Source organism: Cricetulus griseus, chromosome 2 (assembly GCF_003668045.3).
Source record: "Cricetulus griseus strain 17A/GY chromosome 2, alternate assembly CriGri-PICRH-1.0, whole genome shotgun sequence".
Lineage (NCBI taxonomy): Eukaryota > Metazoa > Chordata > Mammalia > Rodentia > Cricetidae > Cricetulus > Cricetulus griseus.
In genome coordinates this window covers 163,629,964-163,641,289 of record NC_048595.1, presented here as the reverse complement: position 1 = coordinate 163,641,289, position 11,326 = coordinate 163,629,964, and the positions used below count along the sequence as shown (strand labels likewise).

Below are 11,326 nucleotides of genomic sequence, written 5' to 3'. Positions count from 1 at the left end.
ACTTCATTTCTGTATTACCAGGGAGAGATGAGAGTTAACTTTCCCCTAAAGGGGGCATGCTTTAAAGCCTGGGTGCAAAATGAACAATGGCCCTATGCGGATGTAATGGCCACAGTGACACACCACCCTTGCACCCCACAGGTTGAATGACCTTTTAGTACAGGCCTGTGGCCAGGTGTCTTTCTTTATGGGCCTCCTGTAAATGATCATTTGTATGTCTTTTTCTTTTTTATAACGTAGATTATAAAATAAGATTCTTTAGGCCGGCAGTGGGTATATCTCCATGGTTAAGGAGCTTGCCTCTAAGCACAAGCCCTGGGCTTTTTATCTTTGATGTGTAAAAACAAAATGAAGTGCATCCATCAGCCCAGAGAGAGCAACAGCGCTTTCAGCAGACTTGTAAGGACTTTGAGACGTGCAAGCCCTTCCACCTCATTCAAGGCCTACCAAGTCTGGTTGTTGGAAGCTGTAGCCAGGATGGGATTCAGAGAGTTCAGGGCCTTCTGGAAGTGAATGACAGGCAACACTGAACTAAGACCCACCCCTCACCACCTCCCAACCCCTGGCTTCCTAGCCCTTTTTACTACCCTGCATCATATTTATTTTGTTTTTTGCTTTCTGTCTCACCCACTGTATTAAATGTGTAAACTCTGGATATTGTCAGTGTCCCCAAGACAAACAATCCTTTTTCCAGCTTTAAATATTGGTTAGATGGCCAAAAGAATGAAGAACTGAAAGGAGCTCACAAGTTCCCCTCCACCCCTAGAGAAAAAAACAAAACTTTCTGTGTAAGAGTGTGGGAGAAGCTGTGTGCTGGGATCTCAGATGCACGGGGTTAGGTTGGATGCTGAGAGATGGCAGAGTGAGCGGCTTCAAAGGCCGTGGATGTGTTCCTGACCCTGATCATTGGACAACTCTACCATGCTCCAACTCCTACTGCTTCACTGTGGGGAATTTTCCAGCACTTGTGATTTCTGGGACAGTATGGCTCCCTGCCTTCCTTCTTATCAAACAACACAAGAGACCCTTATCTCTTAAGCAAATACACACAGCCCTTACCCTAGCCCCAGAAAGAACTGGCCTATGACTTTGTTGCCTAGGACAAGCATTGCTGCTCCAGCCATAACCCACTTTTACCTGATGCCAGACTCACAGGGACAACACATAGTTAGCTCGGTAATGTGACAGGAGAAGTGCGGACAGTGGTCAAGGGACAGCATGAAAGTAGCAGTTTGACCTAAAACTCTGAGGCTAGTCATCTAAGCATGGGGAATGTCATGCTAATGGGCCACAGCTGCTGCCAGATACACGGAGAATGCCGACTGGGCAGAGGTGACACAAACCAGATCACTTCCTCCTGACATGGCCACCAGTCTTTTCACTTATTTCCCTTAAGAAGTTCTCAGTGACACCCCTGCCTCTCTGGCACTCTCACTAGGTGCCTAGAAGGATATAGGACTTGATATGTAGTCACAGTGGGTCAGAGCCTGAGGACCTGGGCTGGGGGCTGGTGAGATGGAAAAGATTTCTAAGATAAGACAATCCAGCATGCGTGGGTAGCTCTTGGTGGTTGTAATAAGGTGGCGGGATGAGGAAGGAGCAGCTTCTACCAACTGCTGCATGGGAAAAAGAATGAAGGCTCCCCCAATTCTAGTCCTTTGGAGACATTTTCCAAGGTAGTATTACCCAAGGATGGCCCTCATGATCCTCACCAGGTCTGTGCCCCGTGAGTGTATGGCTCAGATACATTGCAGAGATGAAAAGATTCTATGACTCTAAGCAAACTTTCTGGGACACCCCTACCTTCATTGTGAGCCTTTTCAGCAAGATCACCCACTGTTGGCCCTGACAAAGCTGCTGCCATCACATGGCCACATGGCACAGGACCGTGGGCAGACCCTGGGACTTCTAAGCTCTCAAATCTATAACCACAAGGAACTGAATTCTCCCAACAGCCAGGGCTAAGAAGAAGCCTGGGGTGAGATGGAAGCCTGAGCCAGCTGAGTGCTTTCCAGCCTGTGATAACTGGAGGGGAGGACCTGAGCCAGTCCTCTACACTGTAGACTCAGTCTACTGACTTCTGGCATAACTAACCAACCCTCCCATTCATAACTGGTTTGTGTGTGCAAAGCCACTGTGTTATGCTAAGATACAATATTTAGCATGCACAAGGGCTTAGCTTTCGTCCCTAGCACCATAGAAAAGGAAAGGAAGAAAGAGAGAGAGAGAGAGAGAGAGAGAGAGAGAGAGAGAGGAAGAGAGAGAGAGAGAATAAAAGGAAAAGAGAAAGTGAGAGAAGAGAGATTGTAGGGTGGAGAGGAAGGAAGGGTTGTGTAGCTCTTGTCCTAATCATTGTGTTATCTATCTTCCCCACCCCCATTAAAATCTTCCATTTGGAGGGAAACTTCTTAAGACAGGATGTTTTCAGGAAGGTGAAACAACAGGAAGTTCTAGGTAGAGATGAAACACAGCAGGGAAGCTCCTTAAGACAGGAATGGAAATAATTCAAATGAAGAGACCAGCCCCCCCAACCCCCCACTGTTTTGGCAGCCATGACAGGATAACGTGTGCTCCCCTAACCTTACTGGGCCTGTCTTGGTCACTTGGAGATCAGATGCCCTTGTGACAAGGAACCAATCAGAAGATAGCTAGCAGGGCTGTGCTTTATGGCTCTGGGTATGCTTTACTGACAAGTGCACAACAGTGACATGCAGAGCATAGTAACCGTCCTGGGAGGGCCAGAACAATCAATTGACCAATCAACACGGCAGGTCGTCCAAGCCTGGAGGCGTACCAATCCTGAGCCTGTGTGTACCCCTAGACACTCCCCTTATGGCTGCCCTGTAAGATCCCTGTCTCCTGGTTTCTCGGGTCTTTTCCCCAGCCATCCGCCGTAATCAATGAGCCAACCCGTCAGATCCTAATTGTGTAGCTTCAGAAAAAAACCAAAAGGCTGGGCATTGGTGGTGCACACCATTGATCCCAGCACTTGGGAGGCAGAGGCAGGAGGATCTCTGTGAGTTCAAGGCCAGCCTGGTCTACAAAGCTAGTTCCAGGACAGCTAGAGCTGTTACACAGGGAAATCTTGTCTTTAAAAAACCAAAAAAAAGTAACCAAAACAAAACAAAAAAACCTTATTTATTCGTACATATGTGCATACATCATTCAACATTCTAAATCCCTGGAGCTCTGCTGTCGGCTAGAAAAAAAACTGAGCCAAAAGGAAAAGGGAAAGGAGCACTGAGGTCGAATATCATTTCCTCTAGTTGATAGGAGGGTCGGGAAATGGGGGACTTGCTGTTCATAGGGGCTCTGCAGTGAAGACTTATCTCTGCCTAAGAAAGGGCTGGTCTCTGGTCTACTAGTGGGAAGGAAGCTCTAAAGCTGTTGGAATGCCAGGCCTGATAGGAATGTTTTTGTTTGTCTGGGAGCCCCGGACCACTCCAGATAGTAAGAGCTAAGGGTTTATATCATGTGGTCTCAGCACTGCTTATAGACGGACTGGAAACTGGGGCCAGCCATGAAGTCAGCCACTCCTGTTCAGTGACAGGGCTCTAATAACTCGGGTGTACAGTGAGTCTGGGACAAGTGGCTCTGGCTGTCCAGAGCCTGTGTGTGCATTGGGCATTGCTGCTGGGAGAAGCAGCACTGTCCCTAACCTCTTTGGGAAAGCACAAGCAGAACTCTGTGCTGGGGACTCTCCTGCCCAGGGCCCCAGATGCAGTTCCCGGGGTTAACTTTAACCTGTGTCCTTTCTATAACTCACAACTGTGGGTATAGCCGTGTGTAAATTATCCAACTTAAGTTGTCTTGGGAAACCTCAAACCTGTGAAGATAGTTTTGTATGGTGGACTGTTCTTTCTTCATGTTATGGGGACCCTGTCCATGGATATGGAGGAAGAGACTGTGAGCAGGGAGGGGCACTGGGGGAGAACGGGATTTGCGCTGGGCCTGGGGTTCCGTTTTCATGATAGAGAATGATTTGGAGGAGGGCTCCAAAGACTGTCTTCTTTCTATCTCACTCTGATTACTTCACTCAAATAAACCCCGAGGATGCCCTGGTGCTCTCAAGGTGGGGGGACCACCAAGCCAAGAGAGCCCCTCTACCATAGGATGATAAGTAAACAAGGGAAGATGTCCCCAGCTGCTTCCCAGGCCTGCTTCCCCACTCCCTCCCCAGGCACATGTCACTGTTAATGACTCACCTTTGAATTCATTGAATTCATTTAAAATAGCTTTGGGGAGCAGGGGGGCAGGGAGGGAGGGAGGGAGGGAGGGAGGGAGAGAGAGAGAGAGAGAGAACAGAACCAGACCAGCAGAATGGATCAAAAGTCAGGATCCTTTTGTTGCCTCAAAGAAATGCACCTCACAGAACAACAAAAAGATGCCATTCAAGGGTGAAAAGATGGAAGAGGTATTCCACGTTAATGGAGCTGGCAAACAAGCAGGTGTCGATGTTTTAATACCTGGAAAAACAGACTTCAAACCAGAACTAGATAGGGAGATAAGAAGGCCACTTCATCATGAATAAGGAAACAATCAGTCAGGGGACCTTGCAATTCTGAACATATATGCACTGGAGATGATTTCATAAAACAAATACTGCTGATGTAAAACCACAAGTTAACACCAGCACAATAACAGGGTCCTCAGTACCCTACTTTCATCAAGTGACAAGTCAGTGTGGGGAAAAATAAATGGACAAATACCTGGATCAAGCTGGGCAGTGGTGGCGCACGCCTTTAATTCCAGCATTTGGGAGACAGAGGCAGGCATATCTCTGTGAGTTCGAGGCCAGCCTGGACTACAAGAGCGAGTTCTAGGACAACCTCCAAAGCAACACAGAGAAACCCTGTCTCAAAAAACAAAAAACAGGAAGTTTGAGTCAGGGGAAGAATAGATGATTACAAGAATGGAGATATCATAATAGAGGGAGACATTTTTGGTTTACAGAGAAATCAGGCACTAGGGAAATGTCTGGAGATCTACAAAGATGACAGTGAAGGAACCAGCTCCCTTTTGGCAGCCATTACAGCCGAACACATGCTTGCCATAAACCTGCCTTGGTCACTTAGAGGTCAGATGCCTGTCTCGTGACAAGGAACCTTAGTCACTAAAAGGTCAGATGCCTGTCTTGTGACAAGGAACCAATCAGAAGTTAGCTGGTGGCGCTATGCTTTACGACCCTGGGTGTGCTTTACGGACAAGCGCACGACAATGACGTAGAGAGCATAGCAACCACCCTGGGAGGGCCTATGAGCCATAACAACCAGTTGACCAATCAACACAGGGCAAGCCCTCCAAGCCTGGAGGCACACCAATCATGAGCCTGTGCGTACCCCTAGACACTCCCCTTACGCTGCCCTATAAGATCTTTGGGGAGACCTTAGGAGCCGTCTTTTTCTAGCTGTCCGCCATGGCGGGTGGGTGAAAGACCCGAGCTAACATGGGGTTAGCTCGTTAAATTACAATAAAGCCTCGTGCAGTTTGCAGCAAGCTCTCGAATCCGCCTGGTGATTGGGGTGACCGCGAACCTGGCCTGAGACCCCGGATACTTGAGTTTTCGGGGGTCTAACATTTTGGGGGCTCGTCCGCGATTTGCGACCACCCTTCACCTGAGTGGATTCGATCTTGGAGGTAAGATGATTGGAGCTCGAAACTTATATATGTTCAATGTTCTATGTTTCTTGTTTTGTCTCTTGCTGTGTTGTTGGTTTGGTGCCATGATTTGTATTTGATCTGCGCAGAATTTGTATTTGTAATTCGGACTTCTGGGGAAGACCCTGAAGTCCTGCCCTGGATGAAAGTCCGAGGGTTGCTTGATTTGATCTGCGCAGAATTTGTAATTTGTATTTGATCTGCGCAGAATTTGTAATTGAACCATAGGGTAAGCAGACTTGCGAGAACCTTGGTTCCACCCTGGATGAAAGTCCAAGGTTTGGTTGTAATTTTGGTTTGGGGCACCATTTCTTTGCCGCGGTTTGTCCTGTCTAATGTTTGTGCTGTCTAATGTGCTGTCATTTGTGTTATATGTTTCTTAAGCATCTCTTTCTGTCCCTGCTCTCCCTATGCACGTGGCATGCATGGGTCAGGGGGTCAGGGGTCTTTTCTTGATTCTCTGAGCACGTGGCGCCACCTCAACTGTGATCGGCAGATGCGCCCTGTGGACAGACTGCCACTCTGAGGACACCCAGGACCCAGGAGGTATGGACTCGGGCCAAGGACACTTGGACCCGCCTCAGTTAGCCGCCGAGTTCTGCCGCCGTCTTCCCGGCGCCATTGCCTTATGAGCAGCGTGGGCGGATTGGGTTGGCGTCTGTTCTTTCCTGTCTATTCTGTGTTATCATCATTGGTTTTCAATTCAGGATCCACCACGCCACCCCCTTTCTATCCCCACCTGCGGGTCTGAGGCATGCCCAGTAGGACTGTTTCTGCCCCAGCTGCCGTTATGGCTGTTTCCCTGCTCTGGGGGAATATGGCTACAAGGCCGCCATCTGCTACCCGTCTTTCTGTGCTCCACACACATGGTATGCAGGGGGGCCGCAGGAGTCTTTTTCCCACCCCTGGATTGGCCAAGGGTCTGGGGTTACCAGCAGCACCCCCACCCCAGGTCTCTCTGCCTTGAGCACATGGAGCTAGCTCAGGCAGGTGAACCATCTGTCCTGATCCGGATATTCTAAAAACAATAACAACAAAAAAGGGCCTTAAAGTTATTAAAAATTGTAAAAGGGACTTTGACAAAATTTTTATATTGACTAAAAAATGGAAAAAAATGTAAAAAACTTAAATAATAAAAAGGGAAAAAAAAATTGTCTAAGAATGTCTAAGAGAGTCAGAGAAATAAACTAAAAGGTTATAGAGGGTTAAAGCAAGTTGTTGGAGGTCAGAGAAAAAGATTGTTACAGAAAGTTATAGAGGGTTAAAGTAAGTTATAAAAGGTCAGAGAAAAGTTATTAAAGGTCAGAGAAAAGGTTGTTACTAGCCAAAAAAATGTAAACTGTGCTATGGTTTCTCATGTCTAAAATTTTAACCATATTAAGCTAATTCTGTTTTAAAAAGTCCTGTTTATTTCTCAAGTAATTTATGTATATTTGTTTTAAAATGTTCTGTTTCCTGATTTAGCCAGCACATGGCCAACTGGTCACATGACTTGACTGGTCGCCATTTTGCTAAAGTTAAAAAAAAAATACTTAAGCCGCCATCTTGACTAAAGGTGACCCCATGGAAATTAGAGGTACCATCTTAGAAACAAGTTTTTCAATTAAGATTTAAAATGTTAATGCTTCTATATATTACAGAAAGACCTTAAGGGAATTTAAATTTCTTTTTAAAACCAGTTTTCAAATGTTTGTTTTTATTAAAGTTTGTACTTAAAGAGCTTCAATTTAGAATTATTCTTAAGCAAAGCCTGACAATGTAAAGTTCTTGTTTTATAAAAGATGCTAATCTGTTACAGTTTGTGTTTTCAGAAGTTAAGTTTAAAATGTTGGTGACACACACCTTTAAGCTCAGGGTGTTGATGGCACACGCCTTTAAGTTTAGGGCGTTGGTGGCATACGCCTTTAATCCCAGCATTCGGGAATAAGAGGTAGATGGATCTTTATGAGTTCAAGGCCTGCCTGGTCTGGCAGATCGAATTCCAGAACAGGCTCCAAAGTCACAGAAAAACCCTATCTCAGAAAGAAGTTAAGCTACTGTTTAAGGAATATAAGATAGCTCTATGCAGTTTTAAGTTCAGCTGTGCTGTTTCAAACATTTTACTAAGTTAAAACCAGTTACAGTCAGACTAAAAATCATTTACAGAAATAAGACTTTAACTAGCCACCTGTGTGCTTCTTGTATGCTTAAGGCAAGTAACTAAAACAGACAAACAGACCTCTAATGCTTCAGAGATCTTCAGAATATGGCATTTAAATTGTTATCTTTAAAGTTTATAATGTCAGACAGACTGCCAGATCCGGACAGTGACCCAAAGTCTCCAAAGAAGATTACGAGGCACCTCAGTTCCTGCACCTGGACCAGTGAGCGAGATGCTCAGATGTGAAACCTGCCGCCTGCCAGAACCTGGCCGAGAATGTGGACAAAGCTGCTGGACACTGGAAAATTGATTGCACCCCTTTGCCTAGACAAAACAAGGTCAGTCTTTTCCATGTCCCTCTTCCACAGAGAGAAAAAAAAACTCTCACAGTATAGGCCTGGCGAGGATTGCTGTTCTTTGAGACAGCTGCCTCCAGCGGTAATGGAGAAACTTGGGTTTGGCTAACTGTATATGGACTGGCTTCTGTCACTTTTTAGTAGATTCGGATAAAACATACCCTTCTCAGATCTCTGAAATATTACTGGTTGTCAGCTTGACAGCATCAGGCAGTCAGATCCACTATAGACTAGTCAGTATGTTAGCTGATAAAATAGACTATCTACTGTTCAGGCATGAGCTCAAGATTTTTAAGTTTATTTTGGTTGTCATCTAAGTACAAACTTAAAGGGCTTTTCATCAGGCCAAAGGCACCTCTGTCCAATCCATACCTGGCTCTCTGGACAGAAGAAAAATGTACATGCTTATAGCCCAAATCTGTAGTTTTTGCTAAATATGTTCCTGCTGTTTAAACAGATATCCAGATATCTGCTTTTTCTACACTGTTGGCTTCAGTAAATAAGCTTTAACCTCTGTTCCTAGTTTAAATATGTCTTAAACAGGTTTCTGCTTCTGGCAGACATCTGAGTATCAGTTGCTGACTACAGGCTGTTCCTAAGTAGACTGCGAGCCCTAGACTTGCTATGGATGTGAACCAGTCCAGCTGATGTGGACACCCCCTGTCTCTGCAACAGTGTCTGCTAACCAGAAGCCCCTGATGGATTCCCCATTGCCTAAATTCCTTTTTGCTTTTGACTAGCATTTCAACCTTCTGGGGTCCCTAACTTCGTCCCAAAGTCAGCAGGAAGCAGTTTGGAAAAGAATTTCGCCGTCCATTTTCCCTGGTTAAAATGCTAAGTCAAAGGGAACTCCCTTGCATGGGGATGCCAGTATCTATCACTCCCTGATGGGGATGCTAGAGAGACAGCAATTCCATGATTGGAATTTACAAAAAAGAAAATGGGGGAATGAAGGAACCAGCTCCCTTTTGGCAGCCATTACAGCCGAACACATGCTTGCCATAAACCTGCCTTGGTCACTTAGAGGTCAGATGCCTGTCTCGTGACAAGGAACCTTAGTCACTAAAAGGTCAGATGCCTGTCTTGTGACAAGGAACCAATCAGAAGTTAGCTGGTGGCGCTATGCTTTACGACCCTGGGTGTGCTTTACGGACAAGCGCACGACAATGACGTAGAGAGCATAGCAACCACCCTGGGAGGGCCTATGAGCCATAACAACCAGTTGACCAATCAACACAGGGCAAGCCCTCCAAGCCTGGAGGCACACCAATCATGAGCCTGTGCGTACCCCTAGACACTCCCCTTACGCTGCCCTATAAGATCTTTGGGGAGACCTTAGGAGCCGTCTTTTTCTAGCTGTCCGCCATGGCGGGTGGGTGAAAGACCCGAGCTAACATGGGGTTAGCTCGTTAAATTACAATAAAGCCTCGTGCAGTTTGCAGCAAGCTCTCGAATCCGCCTGGTGATTGGGGTGACCGCGAACCTGGCCTGAGACCCCGGATACTTGAGTTTTCGGGGGTCTAACAACAGCAGCTAACAATCTAAGCAATGGAGGAGAGGCTACCTTAAATGCCCTCCCCTGATTATGAGATTGATGACTGACTTATATGCCACCCGATAGTCCTCATCCAGCAGCTGGTGGAAGTAGAAGCAGACACCCACAACTAATCACCGAACTGAACTGGAACCCAGATGCAGAGAAGGAAGAGTGAAGAGCACAGGGGTCCAGACCAGGCTGGTGAAACCCACAGAAACAGCTGACCTGAACATCCGGGAACTCTTGTTCCCCAGACTGATAGCTGGAAAACCAGCATGGGACTGACCCAGACCCCAGGAACATGGGTTTCTGTGAGGAAACCTCAGAAATCTACAGGACCTCCTGTAGAAGTTCAGTACTTATCCCTCGCATAGGTGTGGACTTTGGGAGCCCATTCCATATAGAGGAACACTCCCTGAGCCAAGACACATGGGGGATAGGCCTAGGCCCTATCCCAAAGGATACAATAGACACTAATGACACCCTATGGAAGGCCTCACCATCCAGGGGGAGCAGAAAGGATATGTGATAGATAGGGTTTTAGTTGGGGAGGGGCAGTAGGGGAGGTCGGGTGGGAGAAGGGAACTGGGATTGTCATGTAAAACAATCCTGTTTCTAATTCAAATAAAGTTGGAAAAAAAAAAAAACAAGCCAACAAAAAGAACAAGCCAAATCTAAAAACGGAAGACAAAAAGAAATAATTAAGATCATCACAGAAATTAATGAAAAGGCAACAACAAAATACAACACAAAGAATAAATGACAAAGTTGGTTCTTCAAAAAGATAAGCAAATCAACAAACACTTAGACAAACTAACTAAAAGAGAGAGACTATCTAAACTAGTAAAATTAGAGATGAAAGGGGAGGCTTTAAAACAGGTAACAATGAAATTCAGGAAATTATTGAGACCCACCCTAAAACCTAGTTCCACTAAATTAGAAAACTGATAAGAAATAAATAAATTTCTACAAGCTTATCACCTGCCAAAATTAAACCAAAATGAGATAAATGTTTAAAACAGATCTACAATGATCAGTAAGATTAAAGCAGTAATAATAAATTTTAAGATGTTCAGACTAAAGCAGGCCCAGGCTCAGATAGATTTCTCTTGTGAATTCTATCAGAGCATCAGTGATGCTTCTCAAACTCTTCCATTGATAGAAAAGGAATGGACATGGCTATGCTGTGTTTATGCTTGGTATCCAGGCAACATAATAATATAAAACCACAACTACAAGAGAAAATTACTGCCCCATGAACACTGACGCAAACATTCTCAATAAAATACTTTCGAACCAAATCCAAGAATACACCAACAAATCATTCATCATGATCAAGTTGGATTCATTCCAGAGATGAAAGGATGACTCAACATATACAAATAGATAAATAAATGTACCACATAAATGCATGCAAGGATAGAAGTCACATGATCCTTGTACCAGATGCAAAAAAAGACTTGAAAAAATCCAAATCCCTTCACAACGAAGCTGGAGAGACAGCTCAGCAGTTAAGAGTACTGGGTGATCTTCCCAACACCCACATGGCAGCTCATAACCGTCTGTAACCTTCACACCGACATAAATGCAGGCAAAACACCAATGCATATAAAAATTAGTAAAGTTTTTTTAAAA

At 45.3% G+C, this 11,326-nt stretch overlaps 1 long non-coding RNA gene across 1 annotated transcript; it reads left to right on the top strand.

Annotated features, from left to right (window-relative positions):
- The first annotated feature begins 5,575 nt into the window (after positions 1-5,575).
- On the top strand, positions 5,576-6,683 carry LOC118238334. Its single transcript, XR_004768317.1, has 2 exons — positions 5,576-5,637; positions 6,093-6,683. It is a non-coding gene; the product is annotated as an uncharacterized LOC118238334 (long non-coding RNA).
- Positions 6,684-11,326: the final 4,643 nt, after the last annotated feature.